This window comes from Salmo salar, chromosome 14, assembly GCF_965601325.2.
Source record: "Salmo salar chromosome 14, fSalSal1, whole genome shotgun sequence".
Lineage (NCBI taxonomy): Eukaryota > Metazoa > Chordata > Actinopteri > Salmoniformes > Salmonidae > Salmo > Salmo salar.
The window spans coordinates 23,762,042-23,775,742 of NC_138304.1; positions in this window are offsets into that span (position 1 = coordinate 23,762,042).

Consider the following 13,701-nt stretch of genomic DNA (forward strand, 5'->3'; position numbering starts at 1 on the left):
AGCACCATGGTCTTGTAGCGGATGCGAGCTTAGACTGGAAGCCAGTGGAGAGAGCGGAGGAGCGGGGTGACGTGAGAGAACTTGGGAAGGTTGAACACCAGACGGGCTGCGGCGTTCTGGATGAGTTGTAGGGGTTTAATGGCACAGGCAGGGAGCCCAGCCAACAGCGAGTTGCAATAATCCAGACGGGAGATGACAAGTGCCTGGATTAGGACCTGCGCCACTTCCTGTGTGAGGCAGGGTCGTACTCTGCGATGTTGTAGAGCATGAACCTACAGGATCGGGTCACCGCCTTGATGTTGGTGGAGAACGACAGGGTGTTGTCCAGGGTCACGCCAAGGCTCTTAGCACTCTGGGAGGAGGACACAAGGGAGTTGTCAACCGTGATGGCGAGATCATGGAACGGGCAGTCCTTCCCCGGGAGGAAGAGCAGCTCCGTCTTGCCGAGGTTCAGCTTGAGGTGGTGATCCGTCATCCACACTGATATGTCTGCCAGACATGCAGAGATGCGATTCGCCACCTGGTTGTCAGAAGGGGGAAAGGAGAAGATTAATTGTGTGTCATCTGCATAGCAATGATATGAGAGACCATGTGAGGATATGACAGAGCCAAGTAACTTGGTGTATAGCGAGAATAGGAGTGGGCCAAGAACAGAGCCCTGGGGGACACCAGTGGTGAGAGCATGTGGTGCGGAGACAGATTCTCGCCACGCCACCTGGTAGGAGCGACCTGTCAGGTAGGACGCAATCCAAGCGTGGGCGGCGCCGGAGATGCCCAGCTCGGAGAGGGTGGAGAGGAGGATCTGATGGTTCACGGTATCAAAGGCAGCAGATAGGTCTAGAAGGATGAGAGCAGAGGAGAGAGAGTTAGCTTTAGCAGTGCGGAGAGCCTCCGTGACACAGAGAAGAGCAGTCTCAGTTGAATGCCCAGTCTTGAAACCTGACTGATTAGGATCAAGAAGGTCATTCTGAGAGAGATAGCAAGAGAGCTGGCCAAGGACGGCGCGTTCAAGAGTTTTGGAGAGAAAGGAAAGAAGGGATACTGGTCTGTAGTTGTTGACATCGGAGGGATCGAGTGTAGGTTTTTTCAGAAGGGGTGCAACTCTCGCTCTCTTGAAGACGGAAGGGACGTAGCCAGCGGTCAAGGATGAGTTGATGAGCGAGGTGAGGTAGGGGAGAAGGTCTCCGGAAATGGTCTGGAGAAGAGAGGAGGGGATAGGGTCAAGTGGGCAGGTTGTTGGGCGGCCGGCCGTCACAAGACGCGAGATTTCATCTGGAGAGAGAGGGGAGAAAGAGGTCAAAGCACAGGGTAGGGCAGTGTGAGCAGGACCAGCAGTGTCGTTTGACTTAGCAAACGAGGATCGGATGTCGTCAACCTTCTTTTCAAAGTGGTTGACGAAGTCATCCGCAGAGAGGGAGGAGGGGGGGGGGAGGGGGAGGAGGATTCAGGAGGGAGGAGAAGGTAGCAAAGAGCTTCCTAGGGTTAGAGGCAGATGCTTGGAGTTTAGAGTGGTAGAAAGTGGCTTTAGCAGCAGAGACAGAAGAGGAAAATGTAGAGAGGAGGGAGTGAAAGGATGCCAGGTCCGCAGGGAGGCAAGTTTTCCTCCATTTCCGCTCGGCTGCCCGGAGCCCTGTTCTGTGAGCTCGCAGTGAGTCGTCGAGCCACGGAGCAGGAGGGGAGGACCGAGCCGGCCTGGAGGATAGGGGACAGAGGAAATCAAAGGATGCAGAGAGGGAGGAGAGGAGGGTTGAGGAGGCAGAATCAGGAGATAGGTTGGAGAAGGTTTGAGCAGAGGGAAGAGATGATAGGATGGAAGAGGAGAGAGTAGCGGGAGAGAGAGAGCGAAGGTTGGGACGGCGCAATACCATCCGAGTAGGGGCAGAGTGAGAAGTGTTGGATGAGAGCGAGAGGGAAAAGGATACAAGGTAGTGGTCGGAGACTTGGAGGGGAGTTGCAATGAGATTAGTGGAAGAACAGCATCTAGTAAAGATGAGGTCAAGCGTATTGCCTGCCTTGTGAGTAGGGGGGGAAGGTGAGAGGGTGAGGTCGAAAGAGGAGAGGAGTGGAAAGAAGGAGGCAGAGAGGAATGAGTCGAAGGTAGACGTGGGGAGGTTAAAGTCACCCAGAACTGTGAGAGGTGAGCCATCCTCAGGAAAGGAACTTATCAAGGCGTCAAGCTCATTGATGAACTCTCCAAGGGAACCTGGAGGGCGATAAATGATAAGGATGTTAATCTGTTAGGGCTAGGGGGCAGTATTGACACGGCCGGATAAAAAACGTACCCGATTTAATCTGGTTACTACTCCTGCCCAGTAACTAGAATATGCATATAATTATTGGCTTTGGATAGAAAACACCCTAAAGCATAAATTTAGAGTATGTTAGGACAGTACATTTACAAGAGTTGTGTGTAATGTTTTGTCAATTCAAAGACCGGGTCACCAAAACCATAAAACCAGCTAAAATGATGCACTAACCTTTTACAATCTCCATCAGATGACACTCCTAGGACATTATGTTAGACAATGCATGCATTTTTAGTTCTATCAAGTTCATATTTATATCCAAAAACAGCGTTTTACTATGGCATTGATGTTGAGGAAATCGTTTCCCTCCAATAACCGGCAGTCAAGTCAGCGTCACAAATTAAATAATTAAAATTAGAAAACATTGGTAAAATATTATATTGTCATTTAAAGAATTATAGATTTACATCTCTTGAACGCAATCAACTTGCCAGATTTAAAAATAACCTTACTGGGAAATCACACTTTGCAATAATCTGAGCACTGCGCCCAGAAAAATACGCGTTGCGATACAGACTAGACGTCATGTTGGGGAGATCTAAAATCGAAAATACTATGTAAATAATCCATTACCTTTGATTCTCTTCATCAGATGTCACTTCCAGGTATCACAGGTCCATAACGAATGTAGTTTTGTTCAAAAAAGCTCATCATTTATGTCCAAAAATCTCCGTCTTGTTAGCACATGATCTAAGCCAGCCGGACTTCTCGTCATGAACAAGGGGAAAAAATATATTTACGTTCGTTCAAACATGTCAAACGTTGTATAGCATAAATCATTAGGGCCTTTTTTAACCAGAACATGAATAATATTCAAGGTGGACGAATGCATACTCTTTTATAACGTATTGGAACGAGGGTACCCAACATGAACTCGCGCGCCAGGTGTCTAATGGGACATCATCGTTCCATGGCTCTTGTTCGGTCAGATCTCCCTCCAGAAGACTCAAAACACTTTGTAAAGGCTGGTGACATCTAGTGGAAGCAATAGGAAGTGCCAAAATATTCCTCAGCCCCTGTGTTTTTCAATGGGATAGGTTTAAAGTCAATACAACACATCAGGTATCCACTTCCTGTCAGAAAATGTCTCAGGGTTTTGCCTGCCAAATGAGTTCTGTTATACTCACAGACACCATTCAAACAGTTTTAGAAACTTTAGAGTGTTTTCTATCCATATATAATAAGTATATGCATATTGTAGTTACTGGGTAGGATTAGTAACCAGATTAAATCGGGTACATTTTTTTTATCCAGACGTGCAAATGCTGCCCCCTAGCCCTAACAGGTTAACCTCAGTTAACTTTTCAAAAAGGAAAAAGAAGATGAGAGTTGGGAAAAATCTTCTCAAGGAGGAGGTGAGAACTGAGATACCTAACCCACTGACTAGGAGGGCCCTCTTAAGCCAAGTGGCTGGACTGTACGACCCAATTGGCTTAGTTACACCTGCCAAACAGAAGGGAGCAATTCTTGTTCGAAAAGCATTCCAAGAAGGAGGGGGTGGGAAACTAACCCAAGAAACCTGGGACCAACCTCTCTCAGAAAACCTCAGGGAAGAAGCCATCCAACTTTTTGAAGAATATGTGCAGCTTGGAGAGGTGAAATTCCACAGGAGCCTCACACCAGCTGGCTGGGAAGGGAAACCGTGGGGCATCACATTCTCTGATGGAAGTGATAAAACCTATGGAGCTGTGATGTACTTAAGATGGGAGACAAGTCAGGGCACTAAAGTTCGATTTGTTGAATGATGGAAGTGATAAAATCTATGGAGCTGTGATGTACTTAAGATGGGAGACAAGTCAAGGCACTAAAGTTCGATTTGTTGAATCAAAAGCCAAGCTGACACCCCTGGATCAGAAGGGAGACGCTGTAAAATCTGAGATCTGTGGTGCTGTCTTCGCAGCCAGGATCAGGAAGTATGTGGAAAAGCATGCTCGAATTAAGATCGAGAGATGGTTCCATCTACTTGACAGTCAAACGGTCTTGGGAGCCATTAAAAGAGTCAGTTATGGGTACAAAACATTCTTTGCAAACAGAGTGGGTGAAATCCAGAAGGCTGGACAAGTGCAAGACTGGTGGTGGATCCGTGGGGATCTAAACATAGCTGACATCATAACAAGAGGGGGTGCTCCTGAAGATTTGAAGGAGAATTCCACATGGCAAGAGGGACCAGAGTTCCTAAAGTGGCCAGTGGAGGAGTGGCCTATAAAATCAGCTGGAGAGGTTGCAGCTCATGTCAGGGAGAGTGTAAACAAGCTCCAGAGGAAGGCATTCTCAGGTGCATTGACAAGAGCTGAAGCGAGAAGTAGTCAGCAGAAAGAAGACCTACAAAGCACTCAGGAAAGTCCAAAGAGTGAAACTCAAGAGGGAATACCTGTGGTGAACCCAACTCTTCTTAGAAGGAAGCCCACTGGTTGGGTTAAAGATCTTGTGGAAGTAAAAAGATTCATTAGCCTGTCCAAACTGGTGAGAGTCGTTGCCTGGGTTTGTCTAGCAGCCAAGCAGTGGCTGAAGAGGAAGGGCCGGGCCCCTAAACAGGCAAAGAGGGAGGTAAGATCACCCAAGCAAGCTGTGCCGACTGTCAAAGAACATGAAGATGCACTCAAATACCTTTTTCTCGCAGCTCAAGAAGGTACAGATTTTTCAGACAACTCTAAGCACACTGACAGTATACAAAGATGTGAAGTCTGGGCTGCTAGTTTGTGGAGGCAGAATTCAGACATTCAACGAAGATAAGACAGCAGTGCCAGTTTTACCCTTTGAAGCATGGGTGTCTACACTGCTGGCACAAGAATCCCACAAAGCAAACCACGAGGGAGTGGCGGGAACCCTTCTCCGGATGAGGAAGAAAGCCTGGGTAATAAAAGGCCGTAGACTTGCCAAGAAAATGGTTGACAGCTGTGTGGTCTGCAGGAAAAACAAGGCAAAACAGTGTCAACAAATCAAAAAAAAAAAGCTCTTAATTTATGTCCAAAAAGCTCCGTGTTGTTAGCACATGATCTATCCCAGCCGGACTTCTCGTCATGAACGAGGGGAAAAAAAATATTTACGTTCGTTCAAACATGTCAAACGTTGTATAGCATAAATCATTAGTGCCTTTTCTAGGAGACATCAAAAAGATGTACAACTCAGGTTAACCAGAACATTAATAATATTCAAGGCGGACGTTTGCATTCTCTTTTAAAACGTTTTGGAACGAGAGTACCAAACATGAACTCGCGCGGAAGAGTCTAATCGGCCATCACCGTTCCAAGGCTCTTGTTCGTTCAGTTCTCACAGTATAAGACTCAAAACACTTTCTAAAGACTGGTGACATCTAGTGGAAGCCATAGGAAGTGCTCAAAAATTAATAAGCCCCTGTGTGTTTCAATGGCATAGGCTTAAGGGTAATTCAACACATCAGGTATCCACTTCCTGTCAGAATTTGTCTCAGGGTTTTGACTGCCATATGAGTTCTGTTATACTTACAGACACCATTCAAACAGTTTTAGAAAATTCAGAGTGTTTTCTATCCAAACCTGAACAATAATATGCATATTCTAGCTTCTGAGTTGGTGTAGGAGGCAGTTAAAAATGGGCACATATTTTTTTCTAAATTCTCAATACTGCCCCCAAGCCCCAAGAGGTTTTAACCAACAAAATAAGTCTGAACTTGAAGACACAGCTGCCAAGCATGGTACAGAATGGTCATGGAAGATCCACCCTGCAGACTCTCCCCATAGGAATGGTGCCGCAGAGGCAGCTGTCAAAGTAGTGAAGCGGGCGTTGAGCAACCTTGGTGGAGATGGTGGTTTTACGTGGGGAGAATTCCAAACTTTTCTCTTCATGGCAGCCAACCTTGCTAATGAGAGACCCATTGATGCAAGAACTCAAAGCAGAGAAGACTGTGTAGAGTACATCACCCCGAATTCTCTGCTTTTAGGACGTACCAATCCAAAGGGAGACCCTGGAGATTTCCAGTTTGATGGCTACCCTTACAAAAGACTTAAACATATTCAAGCAGAGGTAAGCCGTTTCTGGAAGAAGTGGAGCCAATTGGCTGGACCTAATCTGTTCATAAGGAACAAATGGCATACCAAAAAGAGAAATGTTGCTGTTGGAGATGTGGTCTGGTTGGCTGACCAAAACGCGCTAAGAGGACAGTACAAGCTGGCTAGAGTGGTCGGTGTCAATGCTGACAGCAAAGGCATCGTTAGAGATGTGCTTGTGAAGACTTTTCCCAGCTATCCTGTTCACATCACAAAGTCAAACAGCAAAAAAGGGCCCAGAAGAGCAAACGGTGAAAGAACGAAGAGGCTTCAAACTGTCCGATTTCAAAAAGGCTTTACAGCGAAAGCAAAACATTAGATTATGTCAGCAGAGTACCAAGCCAGAAATAATCAGACACCCATTTTTCAAGCTAGCATATAATGTCACAAAAACCCAGAAGACAGCTAAATGCAGCACTAACCTTTGATGATCTTCATCAGATGACACACCTAGGACATTATGTTATACAATACATGCATGTTTTGTTCAATCAAGTTCATATTTATATAAAAAAACAGCTTTTTACATTAGCATGTGACTAGCATGTGACTAGCACTCCCACCGAACACTGCCGGTGAATTTACTAAATTACTCACGATAAACGTTCACAAAAAGCATAACAATTATTTTAAGAATTATAGATACAGAACTCCTCTATGCACTCGATATGTCCGATTTTAAAATAGCTTTTCGGTGAAAGCACATTTTGCAATAGTCTCAGTAGATAGCCCGGCATCACAGGGCTAGCTATTTAGACACCCAGCAAGTTTAGCACTCATCAAAGTCAGATTTACTATAAGAAAAATGTTATTACCTTTGTTGTCTTCGTCAGAATGCACTCCCAGGACTTCTACTTCAATAACAAATGTTGGTTTGGTCCAAAATAATCCATTGTTATATCCAAACAGCGGCGTTTTGTTTGTGCGTTCTAGACACTATCCTAAAGGGTAAATAAGGGTGGCGAGCATGGCGCAATTCGTGACAAAAGAATTCTAAATATTCCATTACCGTACTTCGAAGCATGTCAACCGCTGTTTAAAATCAATTTTTATGCCATTTTTCTCATAAAAAAGCGATAATATTCCGACCGGGAATCTTCTTTTAGGTAAACAGAGAAAGGAAAAGAAAGCATTCGGTCGAAGCAGGCACACGCCTAAGCCCATAGTACTCTGAGTGGCCACTTGCCAAAAGGGATAATGTGTTTCAGCCAGAGCCTGCCTCGATATCGTTCAACTTTTTCCCGGGCTCTGAGACCCTATGGAAGCCGTAGGAAGTGTCACGTTATTGCACAGATCCTGAGTCTTCAATAAAAAGAGCCAAGATGAAACACTACTTCTCAGACAGGCCACTTCCTGCTTGAAATCTTCTCAGGTTTTGGCACCATTCAAACAGTTTTAGAAACTTTAGGGTGTTTTCTATCCAAAGCCAATAATTATATGCATATTCTAGTTACTGGGCAGGAGTAGTAACCAGATTAAATCGGGTACGTTTTTTATCCAGCCGTGTCAATACTGCCCCCTAGCCCTAACAGGTTAAACAATAACGCGGCTAATATATGGATTTTTCCCGCTTTCAAATTTCTTTTCTCCAAAAAAACACATTCTGTGACGTGCTCCGTTTTTTGCCGGCATGAAGATTTCATTAGACCAATGAAATTGCCGAACGGGTTAAGTCAAACAACTTTTTTGTTTACTGTTTAGATTAAATCGGGCGCTCTCAAACTTCCCATCATTCTGATTACGGTAGTCATTTTGTCACCCTCATCATGGCAAAGACACGGAGAAATGCATATGATGCATTTCAAGCTTTCAAGCTTTCAAGTTGAAGGAGATTGATCTGGCTGTTGGAAAAGGAAATAGAGCTGCTGCACGGGAGCTTGGTCTTAATGAGTCGATGATAAGACGTTGGAAACAGCAGCATGAGGAATTGACTCAGTGCTAAAAGACAACTAAAGCTTACTGCCATCTTTTTTCTCACAAGCCGTGTTTCGTTAAATCAAATCAAATCAAATGTATTTATATAGCCCTTCTTACATTAGCTGATATCTCAAAGTGCTGTACAGAAACCCAGCCTAAAACCCCAAACAGCAAGCAATGCAGGTGTAGAAGCACGGTGGCTAGGAAAAACTCCCTAGAAAGGCCAAAACCTAGGAAGAAACCTAGAGAGGAACCAGGCTATGAGGGGTGGCCAGTCCTCTTCTGGCTGTGCCGGGTGAAGATTATAACAGCACATGGCCTAGATGTTCAAATGTTCATAAATGACCAGCATTGTCAAATAATAATAATCATAGTAGTTGTCGAGGGTGCAACAAGTCAGTAACACAAGAGTAACTGTCAGTTGGCTTTTTCATAGCCGATCTTTGAGAGTATCTCTACCGCTCCTGCTGTCTCTAGAGAGTTGAAAACAGCAGGTCTGGGACAGGTAGCACGTCCGGTGAATAGGTCAGGGTTCCAGCAGGTCTGGAACAACAGGTCTGGGACAGGTAGCACGTCCAGTGAACAGGTCAGGGTTCCATAGCTGCAGGCAGAACAGTTGGAACTGGAGCAGCAGCACGGCCAGGTGAACTGGGGACAGCAAGGAGTCATCAAGCCAGGTAGTCCTGAGGCATGGTCCTAGGGCTCAGGTCCTCCGAGAGAGAGAAAGGAAGAGAAAGAGAGAATTAGAGAGAGCATATTTAAATTCACACAGGACACCGGAAAATACAAGAGAAATACTCCAGATGTGACAGACTGACCCTAGCCCCCCAACACATAAACTACTGCAGCATAAATACTGGAGGCTGAGACAGGAGGGGTCAGGAGACACTGTTGCCCCATCCGATGAAACCCCCGGACAGGGCCAAACAGGTAGGATATAACCCCACCCACTTTGCCAAAGCACAGCCTCCACACCACTGGAGGGATATCTCCAACCACCAACTTACCATCCCGGGACAAGGCCGAGTATAGCCCACAAAGATCTCCGCCACGGCACAGCCCAAGGGGGGGCACCAACCCAGACAGGAAGACCACGTCAGTGACTCAACCCACTCAAGTGACGTACCCCTCCCAGGGACGGCATGGAAGAACACCAGTAAGCCAGTGACTCAGCCCCCGTAATAGGGGTAGAGGCAGAGAATCCCAGTGGAAAGAGGGGAAACCGGCCAGGCAGAGACAGCAAGGGCGGTTCGTTGCTCCAGCCTTTCCGTTCACCTTCACACCCCTGGGCCAGACTACACTTAATCATAGGACCTACTGAAGAGATGTGTCTTCAGTAAAGACTTAAAGGTTGAGACTGAGTCTGCGTCTCTCACATGGGTAGGCAGACTATTCCATAAAAATTGAGCTCTATAGGAGAAAGCCCTGCCTCCAGCTGTTTGCTTAGAAATTCTAGGAACAATTAGGAGGCCCGCGTCTTGTGACCGTAGCGTACGTGTAGGTATGTACGGCAGGACCAAATCGGAAAGATAGGCCTAAAGCCTATTTATTTTTGATATAAACCGTGTTTCGTTAAAGCCTATTTATTTTTGTTACAAGCCGTGTTTCGTTAAAGCCTGTGTAAAGTTAATTTGTTTCAATCTACCCGTAGGCACCTGCGGCTTATAGACATGTGCGGCTTATTTATGTTCAGAATAATAAAAATAAAAAAATTCAGTGGCTGCGGCTTATATTCAGGTGCACTTAATAGTCCGGAAGTTACGGTAAGCAACGAGTCGGAGTCAATGGCCGTGACTTATCAGGTCTCTCATCCACCTGTTACGGGGTCCCCACTGCCGAAGCCTCCCACTATTAGCTGAAAAATTGAAAATCCTAGTCATTGCCGACTCCATTACCCACAATATTAGACTTAAAAATAATCACCCAACGATCATACGCTGTTTACCCGGAGGCAGGGCTGGCGACATAAAGGCTAATCTGAAGATGGTGCTGGCTGAGGCTAAAACTGTTGAGTGTAGACTGCATAGGGATATTGTTATCCACGTCGGCACCAACGATGTTAGGATGAATCAGTTAGAGGTCATGAAGTGCAACATAGCTTCAGTATGTAAATTAGCCAGAAAGATGTGTCAGCATCAAGTAATTGTCCCAGTTAGGGGGAGTGCTGAGCTCCAGAGTAGTGTCACAACTAAATCGCTGGTTGAAAACAGTTTTCAGCCCCTCCCAAAAGGGGATTCAGGACCAAGTCTGGCCTGCTGAGGAGTGACAGACTCCATCCTTGCTGGAAGGGTGCTCTCATCTTATTAATCAACATAGACAGGGCTCTAACACTTCTTGCTCCACAATGAGATAGGGTGCAGTGTAGTCTGCTTAGTTTACCACATTCAGACCTTGGCTGTGCCTCAATCTAGGTCAGGAAAATCTCAACATAGCGGTGTTTGCCTTAGCAATCTCACTGGAATAAAGACCTCCATCCGTTTCAATGGAAACACTCAAGTCTTTTAATCTGTATCTCTCGAATCATTCACAAAAATAGTCATGGCCTTTAAACCTTCCAGCTGTCTACTGGACTCTATTCCAACTAACCTACTGAAAGAGCTACTTCTTGTGCTTGGTCCTCCTATGTTGAACATAATAAACGGCTCCCTTTCCTCCAGATGTGTACCAAACTCACTATAAGTGGCAGTAATAAAGCCTCAACAAGAAAAAGCCAAACCCTGACCTGGAGCATTTACAAAACTATTGGCCTATATCAAATCTCCCATTACTCTCAAACATTTTAGAAAAAGCTGTTGCTCAGCAATTCACTGCCTTCCTGAAGACAAATAAGGTATAGAAAACGCTCCAGTCTGGTTTCAGACTTCATCATAGTACTGAGACAGCACTCGTGAAGGTGGTAAATTACCTTTTAATGGCATCTGACCAAGGCTCTGCATCTATCCCTGTGCTGCTAGTCCTTAGTGTGGCTTCCAACACCATCGATCACCACATTATTTTGGAAAGATTGGTAACAGTAATTCGTCTATGTAGACAGGTTCTTGCCTAGTTTAGATCCTATCTGTCAGAAAGGTATCAGTTCATCTCTGCGGATGGTTTGTCCTCTGACAAATAAATTATTCATTTTGGTGTTCCTCAAGGTTCCATCTTAGGACCCCTATTGTTTTCACAATATATGCTACCTCTTGGTGATGTCATTCGGGAACACAATATCAACGTTCACTGCTATACAGACGACCCACGGCTGTATATTTCGATGAAACATGGTGAAATCCTAAAATGTCCTACTCTGTTTCAGACATAAGGAAGTGTATGGCGGAAAAATATTTTACTTTTAAACTCAGACAAAACAGAGATGCTAGTTCTAGTTCCCAGGAAACAAAGAGGTCTGCAGTCATATCTGAAAATGAATCTCGATGGCTGTACAGCCTTCTCAAATAAAACTGTGAAGGACCTTGGTGTTACTCTGGACCCTGATCTCTCCTTGGACGAACATATAAAAAATATTTAAAGAGCAGCCTCTTTTAATTTTCGTAACAATGCAAAAATCTGAAACTTTTTGTCCAAATTTGATGCAGAAAAGCCAATCTATGCTGTTGTCACTTCAAGATTAGACTACTGCAATGCTCTAATCTTGTCACGTCCTGACCATAGAGAGCCCTTGGTTTTCCATGGTGTTTGGGTCAGAGCGTGACTAGGGGGGTGTTCTAGTCATTCTTTTTCTATGTTGGAGTTTTGTATGGTTCCCAATTAGAGGCAGCTGGTAATCGTTGCCTCTAATTGGGGATTATATTTAGGAAGCCCTTTCTCCCACCTGCATTTGTGGGATATTGTTTTGTTGAGTGCTGATGTGCGTGCTGTGCTTCACTTTCGTTATATGTTTATTGTTTTTTGTTCAGGTTTCACGGTAATAAATATGTGGAACCCAACACACGCTGCGCCTTGGTCCGTCCTTTAAAACAATCGTGACAAATCTCCGGCTACCCGGATAAGGCACTAAATAAACTTAAACTAGTGCTAAATACGGCTGCTAAAATCTTGACTAGAACTCAAAATGTGATAAAATTACTCCAGTGCTTGCCTCCCTAAATTGGCTTCCTGTTAAGACTAGGGCTGATTTTAAGGTTTTAGTGCTAACCTACAAAGTATTACATGGACTTGCTCCTATCTAGCTTGGCAATTTGCTTCTGCCGTAAAAACCTACACATACACTACTGTCACAAGATGCAGGACTCCTTATTTTTCCTAGAATATCTAAGCAAACAGCTGGAGGCAGGGCTTACACCTATAGAGCTACATTTCTATGGAATGGTCTGCCGATCAATGTTAGAGACGCAACATTTTATAGAACACTGACCTGTTCACCGGATGTGCTACATTGTTGTGCTGCTGACACAGTTGCTGCTGTTCTGCCTGTGGTTATGGAACCCTGGCCTGTTCAGAGCCTGGTTCCTCTCTAGATTTCTTCCTAGATTACTGACTTTCTAGGGAGATTTCCCTAGCCACCGTGCCTCTACATCTGCATTGCCCACTCTCTAGGGTCTTAGGTTCGGTTTCTGTATAAGCACTTGTGACAACTGTTGTTGTCAAAAGGGCTCAATAAAACAATTTGATTGATTGATAGTACTGTGCCCGGGAGCCCACAGTGACAGGAAACACAACTTTGTCATACAAAAAGAAGCCAGCCTGACACACAGAGGTGGGAGGAAGGCTTTATGTTCAGAATGAACTTTATCCTTATCAAGAGTGATAAAATATTATGCAATTCTTAATATAAAGTTTATTTGCAGATTGTACATATAGTATGGCATAGTATTCTAGATATATTGAAAAAAATAACTAACAATCAAACAATAGCATTCACTAGACATTTCCAGATAGAAATTAAGTCTAAAATAAACTGAGGAGGAGACCAATAGGAACTGAAAACACTTAACCACAGAAGAAAAGTTTCATATCCAGTTATCAGAGGAGGGGCCTCATAGTCAAACACTGGTATAGGCTGGGTATACCTGCAACCATGAGGATGTCTCTGTAGAGGAACTACTCAGCTCTCTCCCTGTATTATCTCTCAGTTGGTTTGTCTAGTCTGTGTCAGGATGTCACTCATATTACTGTTTCTCCTCTCTGCATTTGTAGGTGAGTGCTGAGTTCTTATCTTAAACCAAATAACATTTGAATAGTGACATTGCTTTTTTCAGTGAATTATAGTTTTTAATGTAAAGTGGTATTTTTACTGAAAGGTTTCAGTCATTTCTCTTGTCATACTTTATGGACACCTAATCCATGTATTTTTTTCTCTTTAGGAATAAACATTAACACAATGTGAATACTTATATTGTTGCAGCTGATAGTATGGAGCAGGAAACAATAACTCCAGTGAAGCCTGAAGTCAATGCTCTCCAAGGAACAGACATCACTCTCTACTGCAACTACAAGGGCAACGTTAGCAATCA